The 22937-nt window shown below is 41.9% G+C and overlaps 1 protein-coding gene across 1 annotated transcript in view; it reads left to right on the forward strand.

Moving 5' to 3' along the window:
• The first annotated feature begins 4969 nt into the window (after nt 1-4969).
• sema6bb (sema domain, transmembrane domain (TM), and cytoplasmic domain, (semaphorin) 6Bb) overlaps nt 4970-22937 on the forward strand; it is a 114102-nt gene continuing 96134 nt past the window's right edge. Inside the window, exon 1 of the mRNA XM_026304967.2 lies at nt 4970-5772. The gene's annotated coding sequence lies outside the window, so the exon portion shown is untranslated. The remainder of the gene's footprint in view (nt 5773-22937) is intronic.

A 22937-nucleotide genomic window follows, 5' to 3' on the forward strand; every position in this document is an offset into this window, starting at 1 on the left:
TGATCAAATCTGTTTACACACTAACTGTAAATTATTCCATGTATAAACTAAATCATATAAGTAATCAGAACTTACAATTACATAGAGTTTTAATTACAATGTCATCTTAAGAGACTGCTGCAAGTACTGCACAATAAGAGAGTGCATAAATAAAAGATCTGTGCATAGACTGAAAAATGGAAAAAAGCTGTGTAAAAATGAGCTAACTCTGAACTTGAGTTTTCTTCTTTCGAATACAGGAAATAAAACATCCATCATTTATGAAAGCAGACTTGTTGTTGCACTCATTCACAGCCAAACAAAGCTTTGTTATTCAAACCCATTGGCTTCACTATTTTCAAATCATGCTGAGAAGAGAAACAATTCAAAACTGAGTTCACTGCTTTGATGTTTTATATGAATACTGGAGCAGAACCTCACACCAGGGCCTGTTACAATCAAGGTCATTTTTTGTATCGTCATTTCCAGATCCTGCCTAGTGTCAGTGGTTTTGACTTCTTGAGTATTTGAACTTCTCTTCCTCATGTCAAACCTCCATCCTAGTCTACATCCCATAAGTTAAAGCTTTAAGTCTGAGAGCAAAAAAGTCAGTTAAATAGTTCAGCAATTGGCAGTTGTTCCTTGGATGTGACACCAAACCACCAGAGAGGACTTTTGCATAATTCAAAAGGAATCCTTCCATCTTTAAATTTGATTTCATATATATGAAGAACTGACATTGATGTAGTGTTGAGAAAAAAGACAGTAGTCTTCTCATGCAAGTGAATTAAATCAAATGAATCTTAAATGTCTGTTTTGTTTATCTAAACATTATTCATCTAATTTCTCTGTTGTATTACCAATCATTTCAAATCAATCTGTAATTTGTTTAGTGGTTTTCAATAATAATGAAGCTGTCAACATGCCGAAGCTGGAGATGTCAAACCACTTATTATATGGCTGAGCTCCATTAGTTGAGCAGTCAGAATGACTGCTGATCCTGTGAAGTCACTGGGTATGGTCTTTTGTTTGCAGCTTGGTGAACCATGTGATTACTTTGGAGACTGAGATGCCTTTATTTTGCATTCATATTTTTGCAGAGATGGAAGTTAGCAGACAAAAGATCCTGCTATGAAGAGTTAATTTAACTGTGGCAGTGCACAGCCTTTCTCAACACACTATTCTCTCCTGACTCACAGTGCTTTACCTCAGGGGAAGGACGACTGTGCTGACCTTCCCTTTTCCCCCACATTGATAAAAGATTAAATAGTGCATTCCCTATCAAAGGTTGTAGTTATTTTTTTTAAGCTTTCTCACTTTCTCATGGCAGCTCTTCTTTTTATCTGGCTCAGGTCTGGCTGCCTGCTCTGACACACTGAGTGGGATGAAAGGAAGCGAATGAACAAGATGAATATTTATTTATTTATTCCCAGCATACAAACTTTGACAGGAGATGAAATGGCATAAGTTCTATTGTTGAACATGGCTCAAAGTTTTTTGTGTACTAAATCATTTCTATGCAAAACAGACTGAAACTGAATAATAAAGCCAATGTGGGGATTTTAAAAAACAACTTTCAGAGAGCTGTTTAATATGAGAATGGAGCACTGTCAGTAGTAGCTACAGTGTGTACAATGAGAGTCATTGTGAAAGTCTTGCCCACCTCCTTGCATCTATCCAGGGTGACACTGCAGGTTTCCCCAGTTATCCCAGTAACTCCTACTCTGGTTGGAAAAAGTATTCAAGAAAAAAAACTCCCTTACAAATAAAAGTCTTGTATTCAAGAGTTTTAATAGAAGTCCAGAAATATCATTAAAACACCTTAAAACTGCAACAGTTTTTTTCTTGTGTGGGCAGTGGAAACACAACAGTTGCACATATACACACATTGCAGAAAAGGAGCCTCATTAGCATTTTCAGCAAAAAATCTCCAAAAGCCCAATGTGAATTATTTGCTGAGTATCAAATAGCCAAATAACAAGATTAGCAACTAGCATCCACTAGATGGCCCGAAACACGGTTCCACATAACTGCTATTTGCGTAAATAATCAACTACTGCTAGACTTTATCTTGTCAGAGTAAAGGGTGACGTTAGTGTTGTGTTCGCAATGTGAAACACAAAGTGTTCTCATCACACAGAATAACCTTTTAAATAAATACATTATACAGTACATTACTAATAACTCCTGATTAACATTAGCATCACTTGAATCTTGTCTGAGGAGGTGATTTCTATCTATATGACTAAGACTCTATTCTATAAACTAATCATATGTTCTGTAAGAAAAATCTGAACCGTAAAAGTGTAAAATAAATTGAACTTGGGCTAAATTACCTAAATATAGTGCAAAAGTAGCAAAATGCAGATACACAAAAATTGAAGTGAAACTGTATTTTCAGAAGAAATACCACATTATTCTTCCTTTAGAAGAAAAGTTACATTTATACACAATACAATGTACTCTGCTCAATTGAATACATTTTGGCAGTAGCCAATAGTGGCTGATGTTAGCTAAGTCTAATGGACATTCTTGCTCTTCTGTACAGTCATGTTACCATTTATGCCTGACTTGTGGCTGAAGTAACTGCTGTTCAGTGTCACTTAAACTAGCTGGTTAGTTTTTAAAACTGAGTTAACTTGGAGTAGTGCAGTGCAGCAGAGACAAAGTAATAAAAGGTGCTAGTTCTGGTGCACGAGCACTGACATGCACATTCAGAAATGTACACTGAGATGGGAAACTCATTTTTTCTGAATCCTCCTGAAAAGGATGGAAATTTTCACAGTCTGAGCTGATTTGCCTCTCGCAGGGAGTCTCTAAGTTATCATGTCATTAGTACCTGTGTTAGCTAGCCTACACTCTGTGAAAAGACAGAATACCTTTGTTTAGGTCCTTACAGACACATGAGATATGCTGGGTAATATGTGAGAGTGATACTGTACAGGGACAAATTTCAAGTGAGAACTCATCATTATTCTGCTGTTGGTGAAACTATTTCTGCCTGAATGATGATACTGCTGTCAGAGTGGTGTCCTCAGCCTGCACAAAGACTTTCAGCAGGTCTGCATTGGACAAAGGGAAATTTCTTTTTAAGGTTTAATTATACAGACAACAAGGCAGCATAAGGTAAGCAGGATAAACAGTGTCGTCCAGTATTACTATGACGGCGCAGGCAAATTTGGACTGTGTAAATCCAGATATGACATAACAAAACAGCAAACAACAAACAAACCATAACAACGTCCTACATTAATGTCAATATCAGACAACTTTAGACCACATTATGAGCTCTATACAACATCACTGTATTGTACAACAATAGCCCTAATATGCCAAGATATGGCCTTTTCCAGAACCTGCTGTTTCTATCAAATAGCTTCCAACATCCAAAACTGTAGACATTATAATGTTTTATTATAATACCGTTACTTACTGTATATCATGTACATGAAGTAACAATATGTTAACCAAAATATGTTTTTTGGATTATGTCTTGTATAAAATAACCTCCTGAATCACAAGTTGAGTCATCTCATTTGGCACTACTGCTTAGCAGATTGCATCAAAAAGGCTGCCAGATTGCTGGGAGTAGTTTTATTAAGACGGTAAAGGGAGCTACACACATGAGCCTTCAAGCCTATAGAAGTCATTATTTCAGAAATTAATTATTCATGAATCACAGCTTAAAAGTGGCTTAGGCTTCTAGCAATTTTATGGAGAGGTCCAGGGTCTTAACTCCTTTAACAATTATAACACAGCTCCAGCATTGTCTGACACTGCTGTAAATAAATGTGTTTCCATGTGGTAATTCTGGCATGAAGTACCTTTTAGATTATTATTTGGCATCTGTCTGATGATGAACAGTCTTAATAGAAGTGTCACCAAAAGACAACAGATACAACAATCATTTCAGACACAAATCTCAAATTGTATAAAGTTGCAGTTATGTTTGGCTGGAGGCTTATTGAGATTTAATGAGACTAAATTATTCCTCTGTTGTGTTAATTTAAGTTTAATGAGAAAATCAAAACAAAAAAAAAGTTTAAATTCAGGAAGGGAAACTGTTGATTTACAAAAACTATTCTCAATCGTATTGAAATCTTTTATGTGTTTTCAGCGACTGGGACTTTTATTATGGGCTCCAGCATATGGAGATTGATGGAAGGATGGAACTTTTAGGAATTGTTCTCATTAAATAAGTGTCCCAGAGAATATTTATGCAAATTCATATGACATCAAATAATGAAATTAGAAGCAACTGAAGAAATGTCTGCCTGCTGAAAGATGGTTCCATTTTCCAGTTGATATTTACTCATTGTCACTGTACACTCGGAAACTGCTTTACAATTAAGTTGCTATTTGAGAAATGGGCCTACTGTAATTTCCTCATATGTTATTAGAGCACCACAGAAAACTACAGCAGCCAAATAAATAAGTGAAGAAACACATTTCAGTATCGTACATGAAACTGACTTTATTTTACAAGTTGGGTCTACTTGTGACATCCTGGTAAAGTTAGTCTCTTTTAGGTACTTTGCACATTACTTATTTATTTTACGGTCAGCAGTGTAACTGTAACCTTTCAGACATTTTCTAAAACTGTCTGCTGTTTGTCTTCTGTGTATTCTGGTCCCTTGAAATTAGAAGTTCACCGAAGAACAGTGCTCCCTGTTTGAGGTTGACTTCTGTGACTTTGGCTGTGTCTAAATAAGATGACCAGTTTCAGTCCTCGTGTTGCCACTATTAATATAATCCACAAACAATAAGTAAATCTCTGCACAATGACAAGGTAGACTTTGTTATTTATGTGATGTTTAGGGATTTGGCACCTGAGAATTAAACCCAATTAGTCATTAATCACTTCCATTCCAGTAGCTGCATAATTCTGCTTCAGGTTTTGGCACTAACAGGCTTTAGGAGTCCCTTGTGGATGACAGCAGGGAGCAGTGCTGGAGATGCTGTAGCTTATACTACCGCTAGAAGACAAACGCCGTGGTCCTCCCACCTCAGACCTCACCAAAGCTCCAGAGTGCTGCTCAAGGAACAGGAACTGTTTTTGATAACCCGATGAATGGGACTTTGCCCTACGCTGGATCGGGGTAGGCTCTGCTTGGAAGTGGGGCGCATAAGCAGAAAGAACGAGAGTCTTTTCTTTGAGTGAAACCTGAGGTGAAAAAGACGCAGTAATGACAGAGCAGCAGTCGTGCGCAGCGGCAAAATAGACCAACTATTGTGGGGACGGAAGATTGATAACAACTGGGCGAGCAACGAGAGCGGCAGATGTAATTTCCAAACGTTGCAGCTGGTTTGGTGCCAGGGTGCGCTGGATGGGTTATTGTTGCAGTCTTCTTTTCATCATTCACTGCTTCCAGCGTTTCCAGAGTACTTGGAGATCTCGGACGGCTGTCTGTGAGGGAGTATTGCTGCAGAGACTAACGGGGAATGCCATGTGTCGTTGCGCGACATAGAAGCTCTTTGTGGGCTGTTTTGCACCGGGGACAGGTGGTGCCGCTTGTGTATGCTTGTGTGTGTGTGTTGAAACCAGCAGGGGGGCGCGGACACACAACCCCTGAGACAGTTGTCTTAGGGATGTCAGGCCGGCGTGCGGGATCAGTTTTTGCCAGAGACAGGTGCGACAGGGAGGAGTAGTTTACAAAGCCCCACACAGGATCTGATAAGGCACTAACCAGCCTCCCCTCTCCTCCGATCACTCTCGGATTTTTGTATCCAGCAGGACGCACACAAGTGACTCATATCATCGTCTCAGCGATACCTTTCCCACGATAATCTGAGGTAAGTGACCCGAGCGTGGAGGTCTGTAGTGGGTGGTGGTGATGGTGCGCGCTCGGGCACAAGCTCTGTCGCGTCTTGACGCGTTGGATAAATTTGATTAAAATAAGGAAATTAGTTTTAAAAACCAACTGTGTCAACACGCTGCTGTGTAATCTTTGGCCCCTTGGCTCCACGGTACGTTTCATAGTTCTTAATTTCATACTGCGTAGCTCGCAGCCACGCACAAAACACCCAGCGTTCAGCTGTCCGAAGGCTGAAGAGGCGCTTTGCTGTGTATCTATCGATTGTGTATTGACTCCGACTGTGTAATTGAAAATGGCTGACAGTTACGTATTGACTAAATTGATAATTCTTCAATTGAGCAGTCTTTTTCCTAAGAATCAGATTAACTGTGATATTTAGAGCCGCTGCGTAAATTAGATTTGTTCGTTTTTTGTCACTAAATTGGTTTTAATGCACAACTAGAGAACTCCAGTTTAAAGTTGGAGAGCTGTAGAAGCAGAGACTGTTTCTTCACCGTGGAACTGCTCTAAATGTTCGTCTCATTGTCTTTCTCACTCTGTGTGTGTGTGTGTGTGTGTGTGTGTGTGTGTGTGTGTGTGTGTGTGTGTGTGTGTGTGTGTGTTTCCTTCATAGTGTGTGTTTGTCTGGATGTATGGCGTTTGATATACTACACAGTCCTACAGACCCTTGTGTCCACTGCTCCTCTCCCATCCTGTCCTCCCTTCCTCTCCTCTCTCCCTCTGCAGTAGCTGCTGTTTTTACAGTACATCAGCTAGTTGGCTGGACAGTGTCAGAATCACATTTCTGGTTTTTGTGCAAGGACCCCTTACTCTCCAAGTCCTGAAGTTTATCCATTTGGGAGCTGCATGTTTTTGTTGTGGCCCCTGTTTCAAATTCAAATTGCCTTTCAGCTGTCTTTTGTCCAGCGCCAAGGTTTGTGGACTGGAAAGAGAGACAGAGAATTAAGTGAAGTCCCCAAGGGTCAGAGCATTCCTATAATGAGCCCTAGTGTGTGTGAGAGAGGAGAGACAGGGGAGACAGAGCAAAGACAGATCTAAACAAAGTAAGACAATGGTCGTTGTCCAGTGTGAGGGTGGACACAATTCGAGGGAACACCAGCACCTCCACGGACCTTTCTCTGGCGGTGTCAGTCAGCCCTGGAGGATGAGAGGCTTTTCACTACCTGTTCGTTTGGGGTGTCACCCACTCTGACAACCAGGGCTCAGGGGTGCTGCCGCAGGTTAGATCCTTCCTCCATTCCGCTCAAATGCAACATCAGGCTGATGTACTGCACCAGATTTAATTTCAGACCTTCTTTTTAAGAGCTGTGAGATACAAGAGATGGTAAAAGGAGAATGAAACATGACATGAGGCAACTGAAAGGTGAGATGATCATAAACCAGATATTGACTAACCATATGTGTCATGTTCAGAGGAGGAGTGGCTGACATCCTCTTGTTGGCTCATTATGCCACAAGTAATTACAAGAGAAGCACAATCAGAGGGAATGAATTAATAGACAACAGAGGAAATACCTGTCTGATACGATCTCTGATCCTCTTATTGTAACCGGATTTAATTTTCATTTGCTGAGGAACCAAGAAAAAAACACTCCTATTAGAGTTGGGAATAGTAATTAGTTGTTTGCCTGGTGCTTCAAGTGCTGTTTAGAAAGTTGTTCTTTCAGGATAGTGAACATGATTAGAGATCCACAATTAGGGATCCAAGACCTCAAAGATGCTGCACTTACTGTAACCACACAAAAACACTAGCCCTTTGTCAAGGTTCAGGTAGTTCCCTAAAAGCTACTTTTGTCTTGATGACATTGAACAGATTTTTAATAAGCTTTCTCAAAAGAGTTTAATTTCTTTGTGTATGCAGGGGACAGGGGGATAAAGGTTTTCTGAGTCACTATATAAATAACCAGACTGTAGGAAGCAGTACTCCTGCCAAAAGAAATGACTCAATGGGGGGGGCAAGATTGCACAGAGAATTATGTAAGGCAAACATATGGAAAGCAATCGAAGGAATAGTGTACCTGATGTTAGAGCTGATGTCCTGAACACCAGAAGTGATTAGTGGAGAAACCTCAACAGAAAAAAAAGCAATAGCTGCAAGTGAAAGCCTAATATAGAGGCTGGATTTTGTGTCAATGGAGAACTCAGATAACAAGGCTAAATGTGTGCCCAGGAAACCAGGCGGGGGGTTTGTACTGCTCCAAGGTCCCACTGCTGATGTCAGTTTTTGGCAGTGTTTTCTCCGTCCCCAGTGCTTCTCCTCTCAGCTTAACAAACTGCTCACTGGAGCTTGGCTAATCCCTGGCTAGCAGTGCCCAGTGATTTATTATGAAGTTAGTAAATTTGGGGAGATCTGCAACATCCCACCATACACACATGTGCACTTGACAGATCCACACTGTACTGTGGGATCAGAATCGCCAATTAGTTGGAAGACCGGTGTGTCTGTGGATTTCATCGAAAGAAGAGAGAGCGCTTGCCTCTATCTGACAGAGGGAAACACTGTTTATCACATTGTGTCTGTTTGCCTTCCTGTCTTGTATGGACTTTGTGTGTATGCATGTGTGTGAGTCAGTCTGTCTGTGCCCTAAACAAGTGTGATTCAGCACTGTCCAGCGACGGTTGAATGGGTGTCCTGTTTGTGCCTCCTTTCTGACGCCAACAGCCGCTCTGCACCCCTCGCCACAAAGCAAGTGTTGCGCCCTATGTTATAAAATAACAGGTGTCTTTACACAGTGACTGAATCCCTGTTCCCCACCATCCCTCTGCACTCTGCAGGGGTTTACGTCACCTGTGGGACCTTGAGCAGTTTCAGCGTAGAAATAAAATTCACAGATTAGACAACGATTAATTTGCTAGGCAAGTTCAGGAAATTAAGTTTTACCTCATCAGTGTGTTTTTTTTCTACATTCACAGAGTATGATCACAGAACATATGTGTGTACTGTCCCTAAACATAAAGGGACACTTCACCAGTTTTCAGGCAGTTCAGTGGTCATGAGGAACACTACCCTTCTAAAAAACATTTGAGATTGACTCAGCTTGGGGTTGAGATTTAGACATTTTCACTAGAAAACTGATTTACAAAGCTAAGTCATCTAGAGGCAAGAGGTGTCTAATCAAAGAGTCAACGGAGTGACAGAGTGGTATTATAGGAAATATAGGATCCAGTGTTTTTTGGAGCCTGGTGCAAACTAGGGAAAAAATAAACAATACCTCTGTTATTAATATGCTTTGATTATGATCTATCTGTATCTTGTGAGTCTGCTGCCTCTATGAAAATGCTAAATTAATCCATATGTAGGGATGAGGAAGGTCTGCTGATGACAAAACATGAGCTTACGGCATAAAATTTGGGCTGCATATCCTTCAAAGTGCTCCTGCATCTTTGCAGGTCCTTTGTCTTGCCTGATGTTTATAATTATAAGGACATCTTGTGCAGCTAAACACACTTCCCTGCAGTTATAGCCTATAACCAAATAATCCTACTTTAGTTATTGTTCTGTATGCACTGCTTTACATGACATACGGGTTAGAGGTTCTGTTTGCCCACATTACAAAACCACGTATGTTCTCGCATTTACTGGTACAGTAAGTAATACTGAAGATTGTTTAAGAAATCTTAATGTGGGATTGTTACATTTAGCTCAATACAATGGAGATTAATAAAATGTAGCTGCTCACAGCTGTAAAAATAACTAAAAAATGTAACATGTCTTTGTACAAACAGTATTCCCGTTTCTCTGGATAATCAACTTGCTGTCAGCAGTTTTCATCAGGGCTATTTTGTTGTTAGAAAGTCTTTACATTGAAAACTGTACCTATCTCCTGAGGGTAAGTGAGGAAAAATGATTTCCTGAGCCAGCCCCTGAGTGACTCCTAGATTAAGTTTCTCCTTGCAAAAATGTGTCATAAGGGTAAACCTTTTATTTCACTTTAATTACATCTCAATATTGCACCATATATATGTGCATGAACACCTGTGTTTCCTATCGACCCCTGTGAGCCAGTCCAGTCTTTCCTGTATATCCTTGGATTTAGGCCAAACTCAGGCAAATGTATTAGATGTGTCCTCTGTGGGAGCAGAGCTGTCACCATCTACTTCAGCCTGTGACTGACTGACTAGTAGGGCTTGTGTTAAACCTGGCTCCCCAGCCTCTGTTTCTTTTTGTCTGTCGTTCTTTTTCTGTATCAATCCCCCCTGCTTGATTTCTTTTGCACATTCTTCCTGCATATCCTGCTCCCCTCATTACATCTCTCCTCCTCTTTCCCCCCTCCCCTGTTGTCCTTTGCTTTGCTCTCCTCCTCTTTCTTCCCCTCTACCCCCCTCTCCATCTCTTTTGGACCTTGATGTCAAGGCCTCTCAGGCAGTGTGGTCTCTGTCTGCAGGCTGTCAGGGCAGGGACACTGCCCACTGGGACCCTGAATGGGACAAATTGACCGTAACAATGTTCCCACTTAGCATGTGGAGCTGGGAGAAAGAGGAGGTGAAAAGGAGGGCCTGATGATTGAGGAGCAGGCCAGCCGCACTGAGGGAGAGTGGGAGAGGTAGAGGGAGAGGGAGGGAGAGAGGGAGAGAGGGAGAAAGAGAGAGAGAGGGGGAGAGGGAGAGAGATGTATGGACTGAGGACGTATATTAAATCACAGACCATATCTTTTTAAATCCTCTCTTTACATATTCTCTCTCTTATTAGAGATTATTCTCTCTCTCTCTCTCTCTCTCTCTCTCTCACACACACACACACACACACACACACACACACACACACACACATATGTATATAAATGCACTTCATTCTCAAGGCCCAAATGCCTTACAGAGGGGTTTGTCAAGCCTGGCAGTTTGATCTGCACTAAGGTGCTACCGCTGCTTCACAAAGGGTCAAGGATCATCCAGCCCCCCATTAAAATGCAATAAGGGGTATAGCCCAACAGGACCACCTCCACCATTTAATCACACATGGCTGCTCCTTCATCATCTGCTCTCCTTTTTATCTTTTAATCACTTGTTTTTCCAGCTCTGTCTTCATTTTACTCTCGTCTCTCACTCTACTTCATAGCTTTTGTACATCCAGTGAAAAACCAAGGCAGCCAAAATACATGAAAGAGTTCAAAGAGAAAAACCTGATATAGACAATAATAAGCACACTTTCATTTTTCTTTGAAAACTGCCTCTTTTATGGTTTTGCTCCCACTGGCAACCACAGGATAGCCTCTCCTCTGAGTTTGTAAAGTGCGTGATTTCAATATTTTTTGTCAATGCCCTTTAACTGTGACAGAATGTCTCTGGGAAGTTTGAGCAGTATCATGTTGTGTTAAGCCTGAGGTGGCGCAGTATGACGGGAACAAAGTCTGCAGCTGTTATCACCAAAGGCCAAGTGACTGTTGAATAAAGATGCTTCCCGTTGGTAAAACTGGCAGTTCATGTAGGCTTATTGTACCTCCACAGGGGGAGTGTGTTCTTGTGTGTTTCCTATATCTGAATATGGCAGTCAGAAGGCTTTCTTCCATTCTCCGCTGCAGTGAGAAAGAGACATTTCCAATGAGTTTAAAGTCCATCCTGCTGGCAGAGAGCCATGAGTGATACTGTGGGAGACAGGATGAAAAGACAGGCAGACATGATGAAGATGGACACAAACGTTTACATCCTGCACCCGAATAAACAGTCAGTGTGTGAGCTGAATATGTTTCACAGCCTGTTTGCTTGTCATTAAGCCGCATCCACATAGCTCTTCCCTCTGACTTCTCTCTCTCTCTCTCTCTCTCACACACACACACACACACACCTTCTATGTCCCTCACTCTTCTATAAGGTCTCGGCATGAGCAGATCCCCAATTTGTTAACAAGAGAAAAGACTAATGAGGGGCCGTGGTCAGGAAGGGAGACAAGACGGTTTCATCTACCAAGCGACATACATGAATACACATTGGCACATTGGCACTAACACTTGTGCAGCCCCAGACATACATAGTCAGTCATACACACACTCAAAGCTAAGTAACAAGCCACCATAAGCCCAAAGCCTAGAGCAGCAAGATCAGTGCCAGCAGCTATACTGCAATTACATTGTTTTTCTTCTCTGACATGATATAAATAGCAACTCTTATTTCTAACATGGCATTCAGCGACACACTTTGCACACCTCCTTGGTTTTATTTCCCATGTGAAGTTGCTATGATCACTAAGCAGATAACTAATAAGGCACAGTTAACTACAGTGTAGTGGGAGATGTGGAGAGTGTGCTGGTCATACATGATCTGAATCATTTCCCACAACAGCACAGCTTGAATCTGAAGAAACCATGCCTTCTGGGCCAGACTGGTATTATCTTGCTGCTGTTTTATAGCTGATTCATATCGTACGGGGACTTCCAGCCCAAATGGCTCTATCCTGTAGTTTTATGGTCACAGAGAAACTGCAAAAATAAAATGTTTTCATCTGTGTTGTCTGCTCCTGCTGTTGACAGAATTGTTTACTATAGTAGCTGCAGCTTCAGCTTTTGTTGCCGTGGTCTTTCTTCTCATCTCATTGGTGTTCTGGCTCTAAGCTTGTGACTGTATGTTTTTTTTTTTTTTGTTTTGTTTTTTTAAATAAATGTCTTCTCATTTTGCTGCCAAGCTACCACTTGTTTTATGCTTTGAGGTAATTAACAGCTTAATGCGTTCAGTGACCTGGGGGAGTCAGTCATGCTGAAAAAACAAATCGAAAACTCTGGCTCGCTGGCACCGGGCAAGGTGCCGTTGGCGAAGTGGAGGGATGGAGCAGAGACTGTGACCTGCTGTCTCTTTTCATGAAATGAAGAAAGAACGGAGAGCAGGTGAGACAATAAGGCACACCGGCGTGTTGGTGGTTTATAGGAGAATCTGAACTGTAGGGTAACTGGGAAAAGTAAAGAGGCACTGAGCAGAGAGATGGCCACAGGCGTAGAGAAGGAAAAAAACAAGGAAAATAGTGGAAAAGTCTTGAGACGATGCTTGTTCAGCCTCTCTTGCTGTTGGAAAGTGGAAGCAATGTTGGTCCTTGAACATACTCACCTAAATTAACGGCTCAAAAGCACCAATTAATGTACAGCCTTGCTGTGCGTCTCTGCTGCGCTGAATCAAAGAGGTCTTGCTGTGCTGTGCGTCTGCTCATCTCCCGAGCATGTGTGCAAGCGCTCACATACACTCTCGGCCCACTCGCTCACTGAGGATTTTAGCCAAGAAACTGGAGCCAATGGCTGAGAGATGAGAACATCACACAGTGCTAAAAGCTGAACGTCAAGGTTAAAGAACAAAAGGATGGTGATTTGGGTTTTGTAACTAAGGGATGAAGGGAAATTCTAGCTAGATGTATTTTTAGGGGAATGAAAATATGAAGAAATGAAATGAGTGGAAGAGGAGGAGGAGAGGACAGAGTGTCTTCTCCAAGGGTGGGAATCACAGAATCAGATTCAGGACCCATCTGGAGGCAACAGGTCTGAAGACAGCAGGAAGGTTCCCGATCCAAGTATGGGTGACAGCCAGCAAGAGAGCCAGGGTGTCCACTTGTCCAACACCCCCAGCGACCCAACCAGTCCACAAGCAATCTGTCCTCTGATACTAACCACTTCAATTTGACAGAGAGGCATGTTTGTTATGATGGGTTATGGATGGTAATTGTTCAAATTGAAAGTGGATTTTGATTACATGGTATTAACACTGCTGTTAGAGATGAGTGGATTCTGTGAGCATGGTAGACAGTCTGTATAGTAGTTGTGTGGAAATGGTAAAAAGGATTTAAGCTTCTTCACTGCAAACATGTTAATGCAGTAAATTATGTCCTGGTCTGAATTCATTACCATTAATTTCTCTTGATACAAGGAGCTGCAACAATAGCAGTCACAAACCAATAGGCCACAAAAGCAAAAATAATTGATATCCTACACACATAACAGCTACTTCTAAAGCCTGTCTGCGGTTACAATAGAGCTGTTGATTGGCAAGTCCTCTGAGCTGGGTTTTCTGTGGTTGCTGTGCATTCAGAATACCATAGCTAGCGTGCTCACAGTAGCTAGTGGGTCATTCGTATTTGCATGTAAATGTTTTTCACCCCTTGGCTTTACTGGTGGCGCAATCAGAATGGCTTTCTGTCTGCATCACTTAGAGGGAAGCTGTAATGACTGACTGTGACATTCAGAGCTCAGGCCAGGCTTCACCCTTTCATACACTTGTGTGCTTACATGTTCATTTCTGTGGGAAGGAGAAGGCAAAAGGAAAGGGTGTTGTTTTGTGTAGACGTGATATCTAGTCTGTAGTTTTTTTTTACTGTGCATTCAGAGTCCCATTCTAAATGGCTTGAGTTGCTCTAAACATCCAAATCAAACCCTGTCACCCCACATCCTCCCATCTCATCATCCACCCCTGGAGTTCAGCCACCTCCATCATCCCATGGCGCCACTGAGATGGACACTTGCAAGGCTTTTCTTGCTCAGGCTAGTGTGACACACAGGCACACAGACACACACACCTCCCACATAGCAATGATGGATACATGTGCAAATGCATATCAGCACAAGGGAGGAGTGTTTGCTTGACTCATGTAGCACATTTTGGGGTTTGGCAGTCTGTCAGGCATCTATCAGCTTGTATCATCAAATGATACATACCCTTTAGCTCTCTGAGCTTGACTAGCTTGGTTTTCCTGGTTGCTGAGTGAGGCTGACAGAGGGGACATCAAGAGACGAGGAAACTCAGGAGGGAATAAGTGTTTGAGTGAATGGGTTCAGCAGCAAACTGCTTAGGAAATGGATAAAATGAGCGTGTGAGGACATAAATAATCCCAATATTCCATTCCCAAACTAGCAGGATATATATTTATGCAATAAACATGTCCATTTAACTGACATAATTTTAAACATGTCTGCTAAGACAACCACAGGCCTCCACTGTTTAATATTTCTGCTCCACTTGGTGTTTCTTTTTATTTGGTGCAGCCTCGCAGTCTAGTTTGATTGCAGTTTGTGTCTTTGTCTGAGAATGTAAGTACGTCTCTGCCAATGTGGGACATTTGGTGTGTATATACAAACTAGATAAACATGAAAACTACTCAAAAAGTTTCTCATTTCCAGCTCATGTTGGTGAATGTTTGATGTGAGAACACTTCAAACATTTCTCTAATCCTCTGCCTTGACATTTGAGCACTTACAATTATGGGATGTTACTGTATTGCTTGTCTACTGCGGGGTAAATGGAAACATTGGTTTGTTGCTCTCATGTGTTCTTTGCTGTAGCTGTACTGGTCTTCTAAATATAATATGAGGAGCTGTGGTACTTTTATGGGTTTAAGATGTCTGTGTGCTGGCCTTGTAATAAAGGCAAAATATTGAAAGGTTGGTTCTAATTTGGTTGTGTCGTAACTTTCTGATTATTTTTAGCTCACAATGTATTGATTTTGACAAAACTCCTCATCAGTAACTCTCCTGTCAACAACTGCTCTTTTCATCCCTGCCCTTACCTGGTGACTTTATCACCACGCTGCCTTGACATCCTGTTGTTCACGTCAACACGCATCTCACTTGTTACCTGCTGTGGGTGCTCTAACCCCTTCAACAATTATCCGCTTGCTTCTTATAAATAGCCTTGCTTGTTCTGTCTGTTTCATTTCAAAAGCAGCCACGCTCTCCCCTGCCTCAGTGCAGCAGCGGCAGTACAAGGAAATTCGATCCCAGAGTCTAAACTGAAGTAATAAACAAGACAGAGAATGTCTGAGAGCCTGAGACATGTCATGTACCATGAAACATTAAGAGTGCCATAACCAGTGGAAAGCACTGACCGAGTTTCCCCCTTGCATTCATGTTTGAGAAGAATAATAATACAAGCCATGTTGTTGCTGTGTGTTGCAAGGAAACAGAGGCCTCGGCTAAAATAACCCAAGTTATCTTGGAAACATGCAGCCACTGAATAAACGTTCCTGCCTTCCCAGCATGCTCCTAATGTGTAATGGAGAATTTTTTTTTTCTCCTGAAGTTTGACGTTATAGATGACTCTCATGTCTTTAATTGTGCTACCCTGAGGGGGTGAACTGAGTGCTTAGTTACAGAAACTGGTGAGTGCTGTTCCTGCCAAATGTTAAAGATGGCAGTTATTCTTGAGTTAGTTTTTTTTTTGTTTTGTTTGTTTTATTTATTTTTTGCTTGCCTGACAGACAGCAGTGCTCCTCTCTGGTTGGCAGTCTTTATTAATTAAAATTTTTTTTTTACCCCCTTTTACTTTGGCTCGAGATGCTTCACCTGGCATAGAGAGCCTCTCTGCTGTCATCAGCACCATTAACGGCCACAACAAAGTAGCTTTGATGCTCTGCAGGGCTTAGGCTGTAATAGGAGGAAAGCTCCAGGCTCATGCTGTAATGGAGAGAAAATTCAGGGGCTCCACGGTTTGCTCCATGTTCAGATTTCTCTCCCCTTTCATACGATAAGACTCCAAAGACATTTGGACCAATTACTCTTGTCTGTCTCTGTGTCTACCTTTCTCACTGTGTGTCATCTCTGTTTGACCCTGCACTGTTATTAAAGGCAAAAAGTCTATATATGCAGCAGTATGGATTCTAACTGTACAGGTTAAATGATACCAAAGTGGTGAATGCATGACAGTCAGATCATCGCTCTCTGGAACTATTTTTAAGGCAGCTACTGCTGGAAGCTCAGTATTTATTCCTGTCTCTTCTGTTAATTGGTTGCATTATGTTCATTTCCTTTGCTGCTTTTCAAATCTTAATCAGATGGTTAATTTACAGCCTTGCAGACTTTAACCAGCTGGCTCCACAACGAAGCCTTCGTTTCCGTCTCTTCGTCTTGTGTGTGTGTGTCTCTGTGGTTTCCTCAGTTTGTTTAGTAGTCAAGCAGGCAGGGTTTTGTGTGTCAGGGTATGGGGCTAGGTTAGTATGACAATGTCCCCAAGCTGGTCTGACATCAATATAGCGAAGCCAGTGAAAATGTGACGGATTATTTGTTTGGCTGGTCTGAGTCAGTTCACGGAAGAAACAAGTTGTTGTGAGGAGCCTTCATTAATATAAAACTCCTTGGCTGTAACAGCTAGCATGCTTCACACCCTTTATGTGACATGTGCACACACACCTAATGGCTGCCTCGCTAGACCCACCATAGCTAGCTCCCTTCTTATTTATATATTTGTCACTTCAGAAAATTCACAAAAAGCAAAGCAGGGAAACTGATTATGCTCTCCATAGTCACTTCAGCTCGTGTTTTATGAGCCGTCAGCTCAGCATTTCTTTTCCATTGTCAGGTTGGTTCCCTTGTGCTGATAAGGAGTAATTGCCAGTGTAGCAGTTGACTTGTTTCTTCCTTGAGAGTTGCCATCTAGACTGAAGCAGTCTTTGAGACACTTTTTGTTCCTGTGAAAAGTCTACATCAATATCTTTGTCTGGAGGTGGGGAGATTTCGTTTGCATCTGATAATCCCTTTTCACTCCTGAAATTAGTTTCTCTCTCTTGAGGCTAACAAGCAGAAGCAAAATCACAAATGTAAAAGTGTGAAACTGAACAGATAGGGAAATGAGCGAAAATGTGCATGTGGGTGTGCGTGTGTGTGTGTTTGTCTGCCAGCAATCAACGATTCTTGCTGGGACACTCACCTGATTGAAATGAATAGATTCCTGGATAGTGGATACAGGAGGAGGGGAGTGTGGAGCGGCAGCTGGATGACTTGTCAGTCTTCACATACACAAAACACACACACAAAGCAATGCCGGTTCAGTGGCTCATTAGTGCACCTTAGCACCATCGGCTACACCAGGCAGTGAGCCAGCCCAAAAACAGAAGCTAAAAGGTGATGCTCACCGCGGGCCACTCTGGGCTGAGTGGAGAGGTAAAGCTGAGCCTCTGGCAAGTTTTAGGTATCACTCATTAGTATCCATGTACGAACTAATGAAGAGCCTGGAGAGAGAGACAGCAAGAGTGATTGAGCAAAGAGACTGAGGCACAAACCAACAAGATAAAGAAACAACACACACCCATGCATGCAAGATTTAGCACAAGCACTTGCATACACACAGTCGGCTGTGAAATTAGCTCATCTAACAACCTCTGATGTTTTTACTGAAGAGCTGATATTTGGTTAGGCTCAAAGCATAGGAGAGTCTGTGTAAGTGGATGTAGCGATAAATCTTAAAGCACAATACCCTCCCTGAGCTGTTGCCATATTTTGGTGAACTAGTTCTCCTTCATCTAAGTGCCAGGGGACACCAACACACAGGGGAGGGTAGTTATAGAAATAGCCTGGATTTTTTGTTCACAAACACAACTCCTAGCACATGGAAACATACTGTGTGTGTGTGTGTGTGTGTGTGTGTGTGTGTAGCTGTGTCCCACAGCTCTTTTACAATCCCCCCTTGCCAAATTGCATCAGCTTTACTAACAGGAGAGTAATACCGATTTCATCAAAGTGGATTCAGAAGCAAAATATTCTTATTTAGTCTGTGTATACATTAGGACATTTTGTTATTGTTGTCAGGCGTCTCGGCAGCTTTGCTCAGGAAAGCTCAAAGCAGGGTTGCTTATTTTTTAAGGCTCAGCGAGTCTATGGCCAAGGCAGCTAGTTTCTCTTCCAGGGCCTCCTGAGACTCAACCCTGAGGACCTGGACTAATTCTTCTGCATCACATTACCATTCTCATTAATGTGACTGATTATAGGCTTGGAAAGAGTGAGCCATAGTTGTGAGCCAACAAGCCAAAGTGTTTGCTGGCACACAAGTGTGAAAAATCCGAATGCCCACTCGTGTTGAGTCATTTGTGTCTTAGATCATCTTGACGGCTGCAAACAGGCCTTTCACATCTCATTCTGTGTCAGAAATGGATTTCCATCTTATTTACATGGTGATTTAGTGTGTGAAGTTGTGCGAGCGCTGCTGACATGTCATGTCGGTGTGTATTTCTGTGCAGTGTTGGAAGAGAGATTTTTGCCGAAGTTAGGTGAACTTAAGGTTGTTGATGGTTTTGATCACATGCTTAATTAACCTTCCTTGACTTTTAGTTGACTTGCAGCTGAAAGCAGAGACAGAGACAAAAAAGGTTTTTCATCTTGCAACACATTTTGTAGAAAAATCACTGCTGTTTTGGTAGCAGATTTTCTAGTATATATTGTTTCTTGCTGTATTTATTTGATGTAATGCAGAATATAACATATTTTTATATATAAACAAGAAAATTACTGTCTTGGTCTTCCCGGTGAACTAAGTGGTGTCCCTGAATGGGTGAAAAAAGTAATAACACTTAACATATAAGGCATTTTTGTGATAATTAGATGTCGTGCTGGGCCTGTCTGCAGTGCAGACAAACTTCAGAGGAAAGGAAAACAGAAACCCCCAGAGTCATCACACTGGCTCATCTATAGCCATTATGTGTTGTATTACAACTGGAACAGAACATAAATAGTGTGTTTATTTTCAGCTTTTGTTAGCTTCCCTCAGAATAGCAATATGTGAATTGTTTTGGGCCTGTATTTTTAATCAGCAAGTTCTTTAATATAGACCACAGCAGCCTCCCACAAATGTACTGTAGGCTTAATATAGAACAGAGATCCCATCTGCTTAATTCCTCTCAAGTCTGTATTTATAGTGCAGGGACACATTTAGGAGTAAGAAGTAAGTTAACAATTGAAAAACTAGAGATCACCAGACCCTAAAATGTAAAAGAAAGACAAAGAAATTAACAGTGCATTAAACATTAAGGTAGTAATAGTAGTATCAATAGTTTAATCATGCCTTTAATTGGTTCTCTGAAAGTAGCCACAATATCAAGCTAAAAAAATCTATTATTCCAGGAGAATGGAGCAAATAGGACACGATCCCCCTATAATATAATGGTGTGTACCAGTGTGTGAAATGCAGACTGGTGGTTTAACTCAGCAATAATATTGTCTCTGTGAGAGAGACCTAGATATTACCAGACCACTCTTGACCACTATGAAGCCCCAGGCCCCATATTTGACAAAGTGACAGATCTCAAATTTATGGTTGCAATCGAATATGATGAAGGTAGTTTTTCTTGTGTAACTTCTCTTCAACACCAAGCTAGAAAATGTACATAATGTGTGCAATCTGAAGTCTTACACATCCTACACTGGCATGCTAAGGACTACATTGGACTGCAAACATTCATGATATTAATTTTGTTATCCTCACCCTGATATTTTCTACTTTTCTGCATAAGATGTTTCACTTCCTGGTAAAAATCAGAGAGCATAATACTCTCCAGTGAAACTGATGCTGTCAGAACTTCCACCCCCTGTGCTTGTCAGAAAACCATTTGATGTGTTTTGGATGTGGTTGGAAGTGGATTGTGGTGTTTTTGGTGATCAGATTCAACTAAACTGATCTTTGACTAAAAATCTTGGTAGACAGTCAAACAATACAGGACACAATAGCTTGCAAAGCTTTTCAGGAGAGTACACATAAATTATATGTTGAAATTAATGGCCTTGTTGAATGAATTGTCATATTGGGCCATTTGGTGTGGGTTAGTGTCAGCCCAGCTTGCACACATTGGCCGAAGCCCTTTCTCTTATGTCATTGTATTACTGCTCTTTGTCTTCTCACCATTGACGTATTTGAAGCCTCTGGCTATCAGAGAAGATTATCTGGGTTGTGTCAATAGAGTAAGCGAAGCAGGTGAAGGCCATCAGTATCCTAGTTTAAGGTCAGTGGCAATGAATGTGGTGTAATGGCCTTCACTTACTATAGCATGTGAGTTCAACTGGAAGAAGACCAGCTCAGCTGGAGAAGCTATGTGTCTCTCTACAGGGACTTTTGTACCAAGCTGAGCAGAGTGCTGCTTGCAGAAGAAACAAAGCACAGTGTTTGTCTCTGTGTGTGCGCTGTGTGTGTGTGTGTGTGTGTGTGTGTGTGTGTGTGTGTGTGTGTGTGTGTGTGTGTGTGTGTGTGTGTGTGTGTGTGTGTGTGTGTGTGTGTGTGTGTGTGTGTGTGTGTATATATATACATATATATATATATGTATGTATGTGTTTTTTCTTTGCTTTTGTATCACACTCTCCAGTTGACCTGGAGTCTTTCCAAAGACCATACTACCAGAAGTTTCTTCTCTCCTTTCCTCCTCCTTGTCCTCTCTATTCTCTCTGTGGGAGTCAGCTGGAGCACAGAAAGGAGAAGAGCCTGGGTCACTTCCAAAATGATTTCCATTGCTGTATAAGTGTCTTTGGAGGAATGCAATGGGTTACATGCCAAGAAGGGAAAGAAATAAATGACCCTAGACAGAGAACTTGAAGTGGGCCAATCGAAGTTTGGTTGGAGGAAAACTGTGGTTGCCTCTTGCCAAGGCCCAGCAGCACAAATTGAAGAATTTGGAGCAGCACAGAGAACAGCATGAGGTGGAGAAGGAGAAGCTAGAACAAATGAGAAAGATTGCTGGAGTTTGGAGAAAGGTTGGTGCTGCTCTCCATGGCCAAGCCCGGGGTGTTGTGGAGCTTTGAGTAGCAGAATGCAGAGGTCACAAGATTACAGCAGAGAAGAGGGGAACGAAGACAAAGAAGCAGACAAGGAGAAAGGTTTTGGAAACAAACCTCCATTAAATTAGAATAAACCACTAAAGAATTGGGAAGACAGCAATACATGGGGGATTGAGGGGTGAAGAAAACAAGAGCTAAGGGGAAACATTGTTCCCCCATCGCATGTTTGTAATTGTCTCGGCATGTGCATGTTCTCTCCCCCCTGTTGTTTTTGCAATTATCATCCTGAGACCAGGGGCGGTCTCCCTGAAGTTAGAGTGCTCGAGACACTTGGGTGGCTTGATGGAGCTGGGTACCAAGTGATAAGCAAGCAGGGCCCAGAGACGCCACTTAGTTAATTAACCAAAAAGACTCAAAATGATTCTCCAGGCAGATAAACAAGAATGAGCCCCCCCTCCTCTCTTGAGAGAAACTCTGGAGAGAAAAAATCTCACAGGTAGTTTCAGGCTGTTTGCTTTTCTCTCAGCAACAAAGACTGGAAATCTTATCAGCTAATTGTGATGGAGGGAAGGTATCAATTTCAGTATCATTTGAAGTTTTCTCTGTTTTATTTTGTGGAAGGATAACAACTCTGCCTTATTATAAATCACTTTACTTTATGTCCCCTCAGTGTTTGATACACTAGCTGTATTGTCTGTCATTCATTGGCGTTTCTCTTCATGCTGTGCATTGAGACTTGCAGAATGCACATCCACTGAGAAACGTACCTGTGTGTCTGTTGTTGTGCACGTGTTTGTGTGTGTGTCTTTATGCAGCTGAAGAAGAATGCTGATGAGTACGTGTAAATAAACGGTATGGGAGCACTGGCAGACAGGGCATGCCGGGTTCTTGTAAACCAGTGGTGGAAATGATTAACATCCGCACTGTTCCCAAGCGAACCCCGACTGCTTCCCCACCACTTCATTTGTTCTCGCTGTCAGTCTGGGGACCTCATTTTCACTTGAGGAAGGAAGGAAGCTTATAATTGTTTTAAAGAATGCACTTTGTCTCAATGTTTAAGCATCTTTCTATCCTAATTACTATCTTAATTTTTCATAGTAATTTCTTCAAATTCAGGTCTTTGTTCCAAAGCGGCAAGAAATTAGGAGCTTGATATGCCAATAGATTCATACCTGCTGTGATTTATCTGTCTCTGTCTCCTCCTTTCTTTTCTGAGCAGTACATTGTTGAATGTTTTCCAAACAGCATCCTGTGGTTATGGGAGACAGAATATGCCAGTGCCAGTGTTTGTGGAATGAGTGCTATGTGGATGCTGAGTCAACCTGCAGCGTGTGCACACATCCTATGGCCCCTCATCCCTTCATTGGCTGTACACAGTTTGTCATCCTGGCCCTGTATATTGCCTGCACCCTCTGCCCTGACATTTTAGCTTTGCCCTCCCATTTGCCCTGTCTGTTCTCATTATGAAACTGCATCCATTGCTGTCACAGTGGCCCTTTCAAATGGCTACCTTGTGCCCTTATTGCCGTGCTTTGACTTTGCTCTGCATGCTCTCTCCTGTTATTAATCATTTTATATTATTCTCCCCCTTTATCCTCCCCATCCTGCCCTTTCAGTCCTCCACATTCAGTGTGTCTTTGCCACTCTGACCCACAATGTTTCCTTGTTCCAAAATCGCCCCTCTCTTTGCCTCTCGTTTCACACTGAG

This window comes from Mastacembelus armatus, chromosome 4 (genome assembly GCF_900324485.2).
Source record: "Mastacembelus armatus chromosome 4, fMasArm1.2, whole genome shotgun sequence".
Classification (NCBI taxonomy): Eukaryota; Metazoa; Chordata; class Actinopteri; order Synbranchiformes; family Mastacembelidae; genus Mastacembelus; species Mastacembelus armatus.